The 8435-nt window shown below is 52.2% G+C and overlaps 1 protein-coding gene across 1 annotated transcript in view; it reads right to left on the reverse strand.

Moving 5' to 3' along the window:
• Nucleotides 1–4746, reverse strand: part of SORCS2 (sortilin related VPS10 domain containing receptor 2) — a 587909-nt gene extending 583163 nt beyond the window's left edge. Inside the window, exon 1 of the mRNA XM_032254114.1 lies at nt 4486–4746. The gene's annotated coding sequence lies outside the window, so the exon portion shown is untranslated. The remainder of the gene's footprint in view (nt 1–4485) is intronic.
• Between the last annotated feature and the right edge of the window lie 3689 nt (nt 4747–8435).

Consider the following 8435-nt stretch of genomic DNA (forward strand, 5'->3'; position numbering starts at 1 on the left):
GGCCTCCAGCCTCCTGAACTGTGAGAGTCCATGTCTGTTGTTTTAAGCCTGGTTTGTGGTCTTGTGTTACAGCAGCTCCAAGAAAGGGACACACGGTTTATGCCCAGCTCGTGCCTGTGCCCCAACCCAGGACAGGCCCCGTAAGGGCTCAGCACCAACTGGTTCTGTTCAGATGAACTGGATCTGCCTTTGAGCCAGAACTGTCTCCCCACTTCATCGACTGGACACCCCTCTCTGAGACAGCCAGAGGCGTTTGGTGGATGGTTTTATCTTTTCTAGAAAGTCAGACATTGTACCAGTGACCCGCAGGTCCCTGACTGCCCTTTCTTAACTGCAAGCTCCTTACCTTTTTTATAACAAAAGTCTCCTGTTATGTAAGCAAAACCGGTAACAGGAGAAAGGCCACTTGGAGTGAATCTGCTTAGAACAGAAACCAAAATGTCATGGTAAATATTGGGGGAAAGGTGTGGTGGACTTTATGCTAAACATGAACCGACAGAGGCCAGGCGCGGTGGCTCACGCCTGTAATCCCAACAATTTGGGAGGCCGAGGCAGGTGGATTACCAGAGGTCAGGAGTTCGAGATCAGCCTGACCAACATGGTGAAACCCCATCTCTACTAAAAATACCAAAAAAAAAAAAAAAAAAAATTAGCCAGGCTTGGTGGCAGGTGCCTGTAATCCTAGCTACTTGGGAGGCTGAAGCAGGAGAATCACCTGAACCCGGGAGGCAGTGGTTGCAACAAGCCAAGACTGCATCACTACATTCCAGCCTGGGCGACAGAGCAAGATTCCATCTCAAAAAAAAAAAAAGAAAGAAAGAAAAAAGGAGAAAGAAACAACAAACTGGGTACTATGCCTCGTGCCTATAATCCCAGCATTTTGGGAGGCTGAGGCAGGCAGATCCCTTGAGCCCAGGAGTTCTAGACTAACCTGTGCAACTTGGCAAAATCTATCTCTGCAAAATGTACAAAAATTAGCTGGGTGTGGTGGTGTGCATCTGTAGTCTCAGCTACTCGGGAGGCTGAGGTGGAAGAAGAGCTCAATCTCAAGAGGCAGAGGTTGCCGTGATCACACCACTGCAGTCCAGCCTGGCTGGCAGAGGGAGACTCTGTCTCAAAAAAAGAAAGAAAGAAAGAAAAAGAAACAACAAAAGAGAGAAATCAGGAAGCTGAATGCTTTCCTCTTCATCATCTCCATCTCCGCCATGGTTTCAGACTGGGATGGCTAACAGTTTCCACCCATGCAGTGACTCTGATCCATTGGGAATGTCTGCCTGGAGCTCCCTATCAAAATCAAGCCTTTGTGGGAAACCGTGTCTGATCGATTAGCAATGTCTGCCCTGGGCTTGGAAGTGTCAGCATCTGTGTGGCATATTTATTGGCTCTGGCTTAAGGTGTTCAGTTTCTCAGAGACATCTGACTTTAGTGGAAGGCTTGGGGGTTGCATGCTGCATGGGTAAATTTCTAGCACTATGTAGAACAGGAAGAGCTATTTTGAGGAGGGGTGGGAGCAGATGGGAGACAGAACTTTCATGGGGCCCCCACCTGAAATCACAACACTGATTTCCAATTCCACATAGAGGTCAGGTCTGCACTGGACCCCTCCATCAGCCTGCAGGACATCTGATTTCCGTGCAAAATCATAGGTGATTTTCCCTGCTCCGTTTCCAAATCGATGAAATCAAATGTGGTTTGAACGGAGAAAGGGGCTGCTGAGCTGTCTAGGCAAGTTCAGTTTCAGTAATCACATGGAGATCTGTTAGGTAACTGTGCTAAGAGGTGACTGACCGTACGATTGAAATACATTTACCCTGAAAATATTTTAAAAGCCCTTCTCTCGATTTATACCCAAAAGAAAATATTGCAAAGGAGAATGAGTTTTCATCTCAAGTCGCACTTATTCCTCATCTAACTAAATTAGCTCTTATGAACAGACAGTTTTGCTCTGGTGCTCATAGTAAAAATAACAATAATGTGCATTTACAGGGCGTTTTATCCTCTCCAAAACACAGATCTTTTCAATGTGCAATTCCCCTCATCCGTGCTGGAGATCAGCATGACAGGGAAGGAGGGAGGGAACGAAGTCGAGAGCATGGGCTTCCCCTGTGGCTGATCACATTTGGCAAAATCAGCAAACGTCAAATCCATGAGAAAGCTGATTTCACGGTGCTCTGAGAGGCCTAGAGGCAAACGGGCCAGAAGCTGGGCTTTCCCTTGTGTTATGGACTGCATGTTTGCAGACCCCAAAGTTCATATGTTGAAATCCCAACCCAAATACTCAAGGGGACAGTGTTTGAAAACAGGGCCCTTGGGAGGTGATTGGGATTAGAAGAGGTCGTGAGGGTGGGGTCCTGATCTCATGGGATTGCTGCCTTATAAGAAGAGACTCCAGAGAGCTGTCTCTTTCTCTCTCTCTCTCTCTCCCATGTGAAGACTCAGCAAGAAGGCAGCTGTCTGCAATCTGGAAGCAAGCCCCCACTGGAACCTGACCATGCTGCTGCCCTGATCTCGTATTTCCAGCCCCCAGAACTGTAAGAAATACATGTCTGTGGCTTAAGCCACTTCATCAGGGGTCTTTGTCATGGCAGCCCTAGGACTAAGACAATCTGAAGTTTGAGTCTGGGGCTGTTTGCTCAGCCTGCCGTACAGACAATGGGAGAGGTGGCCTCCAGTCTCAGTCCTGCCCTAACCATGGATGGCCTCAGGATGCTTGCTTTCTCAACTGAAGAATGTTACCCTTTCTCTAATCTGATCACCTGAAAGTCATACAGGTAAAAAGAAGTGACTTGTTCAACACCAAAGTGCTTGAAGTTCCCACCATGCTGCTCCCACTGCGCCCACATCCTGCAGTAATGCTTTTACTCACATGCTTTGCCCTGTTTAATTCCTTCCTACTCTCCTTTTAAAAGTGATGCTCATTCAACATCACCTCCTCCAAGAAGTCTGCCCTGACCACCCGCATCCTGACCAGGTTCACCCTTCTCCCCCACCACCATCACCTCCTGCAGCCTCCTGCAGGTCTCATCTGTCTATGTTGTCACCGTCTGTTTGCACGTCTGTCTCTCCCAGTGGACCATGTGCTGCTCCAGGGCCCAGCCTGGGAGCTACGCCCTTTCATGACCACACAGAATAGCTTCATAGATGTTTATGGAACTGAGTTCATCATGGGGCTCTCTGGTTGCCACCTGCAAGTTCAGCCCCCTCATAGGCTCTGGGAACAGACAGAAACAGACCATCGCTCAAGTCCAGGGAATTGGAGAAGCCTGAAATCCTAGCTAAGTGGATTATCATTCATTCATAACTCAACCTCTAGTTCAAGGATCTTACTACCATGACTTTGCAAAGCAATTCGCCACTCTAAACTCTGCCCCAAGACAGACACAGGAGTTGAGCTCTACCGCCAAACACCAGCCCTAAAATCACAGCCAGAATCATGTATTGAGCGAGTCCTGTGTGCTGGCCTTCATGCCAACTTCGACACCAGTCACCTCCTTGGGTGTTGTGTGACAGGCATCAGCACCACCATTTCACAGATGAAGAGACTGAGGTTCCAAGAGGAACCGACTCAGGGCCCCATTGTTCTTAAGTGGCAGAGCTGGGGTTGGATCCCACATCTGCCTGAATGCAAACCTAGGGGTTCTCACCAGGGTCTGGCCCTCCAAGAATGCAGCTGGATGAGTAGGGGCACTGGGCAGTCACAAAGAGCCAGGCATTGTCCCTGAGTCCGGAACTCAGGTCCCAGGGCCAGTGCCTTCCCTGTGGAGAAACAAGCTTTTCTTTCTTTTACCCTTGACATTTTTCTTTATGTTGAGATTAGTTTAATTGCAAGTGACAGCATCACAGGCTGAGCCACAGCACAGACAAAGGCACAGGGGTGGGGACAGCACAATAAATTTAGGAAACTATAAATAATTCAGGGAGGTGTTTGCTGTGCAGTGGGCAGGGAGTGGCATAGTGGGCATGAGGCTGGCAAGGTGGGCTGGGAGGGTTCTGAGGGCTTCAGGCCTTACTCTGCAGGCAGTGGGGAGACACAGCGGCTTCTTGAGGCAGGGAGAGGCTCGCCCCCAGTGGCCTTCAGAAAGGGTCTCTTGTGGCTGCTTGCCTGGGACATTCGTGAGTGATTCTGTGCCTTTGCAGGCTCCATCACCGGATCATTCCTCTTCAAGAAGCGTCCCCTCCTAGGCCAATGCCAGGAGTCACTGCCTGCAATCCACCCCCACTCAGCCACATCCTGGAAGCCAGACCCAGACTCACACTTTTCCCCTGGGTTTCTAGGGTTTTTTATCCTCAGGTAGCTTCTGCCCCAGCCCTACTCATGTCATGTTGATGATACAGCAAAGCACAGATAAAGAAAGCTCAGGCCAGGCCATGAGAGGGCATTTGCTCTCATCACAGAAAACAAACAAGACCCCAGAAAGCCAGGGAGCTCATGCCGGCTGCAATTCCAAGATTCCCCAGAGGAACGATCTATGAATAATCACATACCTTTGCACTTTTTAAGTGCTTTCATCCAGAGGGCTTCAGGCCCTTTGAAAATCTTGAGTTTGATTCAGGGAACACTGGCTGCACACTTTCTCTCTAAGCCAAGGACCAAGCTGGGCACTGGGTCACTGCCGCAAATCATCAGGCACTCAGGAAAATCCTGCAAGGCTGCCTGTGCCTCACTCACAGGCAGCGGAGAGGGCTCGAGGAATGGACTTTTGCACCGCGTGGGCTGGCTTCAGGAAGCCTCACGGGCAGGTGAAGTTCTCCAGGTCAGCAGCAGAAGATGTCACCCCTTCTAGGCCCGAAGGGGCAAAGGGAGGGGCGTGTTCAAGGAAATAGGGCAATCTATCACTATGGGAGGGACCCCGAGAAGGAGAAGCGCAAGCCAGGAGCGAGGCCTTCCTCACAGCCCTCCACAGGGACCAGCCGTGCTGGCACCTTGCCTTGGGGCTCCTGGCTTCCAAAACTGCGGGAAAATCAATTCCTGTCGTTCAAGCCCCTGGGTCTGCGGTGCTTTGTGCGGCAGCCTCAGGAAACTGACACGAAGGAACTTGCCAGGAGCAGCACCGTCAGCGAAGGTGGGCTGGGATCCATCAGCGAAGGAAGGTGACCTGGGACGGAAGCCAGGTCCTTCTCCCTGCGGGACCTGAGGCCAGACCTGGTCACCACCATGCTGCTGCCCCAGCCGAGGGGCGCAGGGATATCTGGACTGAGCAAGCAAGGCCCGCGCCCTACACGGTGACAGACGGCTGCGTGCGGCAATATGCGGTGGCTGCCACCACCACAGCCCATGTTGAGGGCCTGATGGACTCCCAGCCAGACCTGGCAGGTCTCGTTCCCACTGCTCCATAAAAGGTCCTTATCAAGATTTTGCTTGGCCAGGCGCGGTGGCTCACGCCTGTAATCCCAGCACTTTGGGAGGCCAAGGCGGGTGGATCACAAGGTCAGGAGTTCAACACCAGCCTGGCTAACATGGTGAAACCCTGTCTCTACTAAAAATACAAAAAATTAGCCAGACATGGTGGCACGTGCCTGTAGTCCAGCTACTCAGGAGGCTGAAGGAAGAGAATCGCTTGAACCTGGGAGGCAGAGGTTGCAGTGAGGCGAGATTGTGCCACTGCACTCCAGCCTAGGCGGGAAAGAGACTCCCTCTCAAAAAAAAAAAAACTTTGCTTAATGCCATGCAAGACATAGTCTGCGCCACTCCTTGTGTCACTGGGGGCTGCTGAGGCAGCAGCCTCAAATTCCGCAGACCAGAGCTCCAGGGCATGGGGCAAGCCTGAACCAGGACTCACCAATGAGGGCTTCCTTCTCCGTTCATCGCGGTCCTTCCCTGGGGAGCAAAGGCTCTTTTCAGAGCTGCACAGACCAAAAGAGGTGGTGGAGAGAATGACCCAGGGAATTTGGGTTTGGGGCCTGGGCTCTGTTGTCCACCCTGATTTAAATCAAAGTACCTGGCCCGAGACTTGAATACAAGGCTTTTCATCTATCCTGGGGCCCCTCTAACAAAGTCCCACAGCCTTGGTGCCTTCAGCTTCAGAAATGTATTCTCTCACAGCTCTGGAGACCAGAATTCTGAGATCCGGGCGTGGGTGGGGTTGGCTGTGTCTGTGTCTGCGAGGGGACCCTGTCCCAGGCCCCTCCCCTGGCTTCAGGTGCTTTGGTGGCCGTCCTTGGAGTTCCTTGGATTGTGGAGCCTCATGCCACCTCTGCCTTCACCTGCACACAGTGTCCTCCGGGTATGTCTCTGTGGGCAAAGTTTGCCTTTTTGTAAGGACGCCAGGCATACTGGATTGGGCCCACCCTAATGAGCTCTCTGTCGCTTGACCGTCTGTAAAGACTGTGTCTCCAGATAAGGTCACATGTTTCCCGTGCCTGCTGTAACAAACTACTGCAAACTTGGTGGCTTAAAGCAACACACATTCATTTTCCTCTAGGTCTAGAAGCTAGAAATTCAACATCCCTTTCGCTGGGATCGAAGCCAAGGCATCGGCAGGGCTGAATTTCCTCTGGAGGCTCCAGGGAGAATCTGTCTCCTGGCCTTTCCCAGCTTCCAGAGACGGCCACATTCCTTGGCTCGTGGCCCTCCCTCCACGTTCAAAGCCTACTGTGGCAGTCACGTGGCTTCCCCTCGAGGGTTCAATCTTCCTCTCCCGCCTCTCACAAGGAGGCGTGGCACCATATACGGAGCTCACACAGCTGATCCGAAATGCTGCTCCTATCTTAAGACCCCTTAACACGGCTGCAAAGTCCCTGCTGCCTTGCAAGGTAGCAGTCACAGTTTCCAAAGCCCAGGACCTGGTATCTTTAGGGTCTGGCCTACCATAGCCTGGACTCCCCTCCCTTCGCCATATGATGCTGTCAAAGCCCCATATCAGTGTCTCAGAAAGTGTGCTCTAGAATCTAGAATCACAGGACCCCAAATGCTGCACCGACCCCCCGGCCTCTCTCCTCCCTGGATCCCGCCCACCCTCTCCTCACTGTCTGGCTACTTCACCAACACCTCCACACACAGGTTCCCGCTGTTATCACTGTTGGATTTTCTAGCCGTCCTTGGAGGGAGGGTCGGTCTCACTCCGACAGGAAACAGAAGTGTGTCTTACTCTTCGATGCTGAAATGGCAGCAGGAGGGAGTTGGGTCCCCAGCGAGAGCTCCCGAGGACGGACCATTAGGTTTTCTATGTGCCGGCACTGACAGCAGACTCCTCTTAGCCCCCATGACTTTAATTTATATACACATGTGTACTATTCCGTGTGCGTATGCCCATGGAATATAGAATATATACACACATCGGGCATGCATCCTATGTATAGTGTGTATATGTATATTTTCTTCTATGTACATATGTATGTACTAGAGAGCACAGGAACAACCATGGTTAAATGAACAAGTTGCTAGACTGAGGGAAAAGCGAACAGATTGCCATGATTCTATGTTTTCAAGCTTTCCCTAGGTTTTTAATATTTCAAAGTAAAAATCCAAGGCGGGGGTCTGACCCCTTTCCCTGACCCTCAGGATCAAGTCAAGACTCAGAGTCTGATCTGGGAGTGGCTGGGTGTTAGAAGGGATCCAATGATCAGCCCCCACTTTCCTGTCCTGATTCTGACCCAACTGAGACACAGGACGAAGGAGCTAGCAGATGGGACCAAAATGTCAGCTTGAAGACGGGCAACACTGGGCTTGAAAGAAACGGGGGATTAAGAGCCACACCCAGCCTAGACCATGGCAGCTCACCCCAGAACAGTTTCCTTCTGCACACTAGCCTCGGCTTCCTGCATCGCTGGACCAGGTAGAGCAGAAAGGAGAGCAAGTGGAAAGACCACCCCCTGCACAAAGCCCTGGACCTTTGGTATCAAGAAACGTGGAGCCAAGAGAGTCAGCCAACCTGCAGGTAACCGCCCCACCCCTGGGGAAGCATCCAGACACAGCAGGGAGCAGGCAGCCTCGAGGAATGCCCCAGCTCAGGGCGGCCAAGGTGCACCCCTCAGAGGCCCCACAGCCCTGCCCGCCCACTGACTTCACCCACCCTCTGCTCTGTGCTCTGCTCCCTCCTGAACCCCAGACCCGCAAGGGCCTCAGCTGGGGTTCCTGTCCTTCCAGTCTCTGCTGATGTCGCCGCCTCTCTGGGGCCTGAGTGCCATTTTACAGAGGGGTGGGTCCCTCTGGGTGGGTCCCTCCCCCAGCCCCCGGGGTCACGGCTGGTGGGGTCCTTGCCTGCTGTCCAACTGCCTTGGAAAGGGAACCTGAGAGGTGGCTCAAGCCCAGCCACCTTCCATGGTGGGGACAGGGGCACAGAAGACTCACCGTCATTGGCACAGCAAAGTCCTGCTGCGACCCCTGCTAAAATAAGCGTGAAGGCCAAGCTAGATACCAAACAGAGCTGGAAACGGTGTCAGGCGAGTGTGAACGGGTCTGGGCATGAGGTAAGCACGCAGGACGGGTCAGCACT

The sequence above is a fragment of the Sapajus apella genome, unplaced genomic scaffold (genome assembly GCF_009761245.1).
Source record: "Sapajus apella isolate SASKATOON/1434 unplaced genomic scaffold, GSC_monkey_1.0 scaffold85, whole genome shotgun sequence".
Taxonomy (NCBI): domain Eukaryota; kingdom Metazoa; phylum Chordata; class Mammalia; order Primates; family Cebidae; genus Sapajus; species Sapajus apella.